Below are 1,685 nucleotides of genomic sequence, written 5' to 3'. Positions count from 1 at the left end.
TGTGTAGAATGGGAGATTTATGATTATTTTGTCTCGAAATAAATGCAAGCAGTTTTTTTTTGATCTTATGGCAAAAAAGTTATGTTAAAGCTATATCTATGTCCATAGTAAATGTTACAAAATATTAATAGCAATTGATTTTGAATGTCAGTGATCACTTTTAGGTACCATATTGAATTATGTGAAAAAGCTTCGGTGGAGAACATTATAGTGTATCTAGAAATAGGTTGTGGCAAGACTCACATTGCTGTTTTGCTTATCTATGAGATGAGATGCCTGATGAAAAAGCCTCGGAAGGATATATGTATTTTCTTGCTCCCACAGTAGCTCTCGTTGAACAAGTGAGCCCTTTCATCTTTACTTTTTTTGAAACAGGTTGGGTATTTTTCTTTATTCTTTTTGCTTGCTCTTAGTTGAAGGTCGATATTGCTTTAGTCATGCAAGAAACTAGAAGTAGAAGGCAAGAAACAATCCAACACGTTCCATAATTTCATTGTTATCATCAATTATACCAACAATGCCCAAATTTTAGTAGGGATGTTGTTTGGTACCGGACGGGTTAAAGAATCTATACTATCTTATAAACAAAATTTGATAAAAGTCTTAAGTACAAGTTTAAAAGCTTAAGGTACAACTATTCTATACTACATAAAACCTTTACACATCAGCCTTAAATACAAGTTTGAGGCCTCCAAGATGAYGTTTGATCCTCTYGATGASGGTTTCAGTTGATGGTTCGGGCACATTGTTCTTACTWGTTTTTKAGCTTTTCTACATCCCCACAAAGAACAAAGGTCAGAATTCTTACCACTTGTTGTTGGGAAGGCTGATGTTGAAAATTATGTGTAGATACTTGATGCAATCAAAGACAAACAATTACTAGGGGACTTATATTTTTTCCATTTGGTCAGTGATAGCATATCATTCAATCAACCTGTTCTGTAACATCATTTGCTTGCAATAAACCCATATTAATAGTGCCTGCTATGGTTTGGATGGATGTATGATTAAGTATTTGTATTTTTTTTGTTATAAATAGTTCCTTCTTATGAATGTATGATCGTCTTTTTTAATGTATATTATTGTTATTAATTTACCATTTATTCTTTGTTGTTACAGTTAATCCTCTTGAAAAATGGTGGACGTATGATCTTATGATCACTAGATTGCATGAAGTAGGTTAATTGAATACTTTTAGCATCAAATTGATCCTAATAATTATCTCAAAAAGTTTTATTAAGCAATCGGGGCTAAGGATGGAACATCTGAAGATGTTGTTGTGCCAAAACGTCTAAGTCTGGAAGAAGACCAGCCGATGTGCTAAATCGACCAAGTATGGACGACCAGAGCCTCTAAAAGAAGAACCAGAGCCTCTGTGAAGACACCAGAACCAGAGCCTCTGTAGGAGCCACCAGAGCCTCTGTAAGCAGGACCAGAGCCTTTGGTTGTATTGACCAGAGCCTCTGGAGGTGAAGAGGACCAGAGCCTCTGTTGTATTGACCAGAGCCTCTGGAGGACCAGGGCCTCTCTGGTCTGTCTATCCTATGGTCTATCCTCTGGTCCTTCAAGACGACTATCTTCAGAATCCTATTTTGGATAAGGCTAATCCTATTCTGGATAATGCTTATCTTATTCAGATTATCATGAATTACTGCCTATATAAGTAGTGTTTCAGGTAGAGAAAA

This window comes from Cynara cardunculus (genome assembly GCF_001531365.2).
Source record: "Cynara cardunculus var. scolymus isolate 2C chromosome LG 12, CcrdV1, whole genome shotgun sequence".
NCBI lineage: Eukaryota > Viridiplantae > Streptophyta > Magnoliopsida > Asterales > Asteraceae > Cynara > Cynara cardunculus.
The sequence above is the reverse complement of the archived record's forward strand: the minus strand, read 5'-3'. Positions refer to the sequence as shown.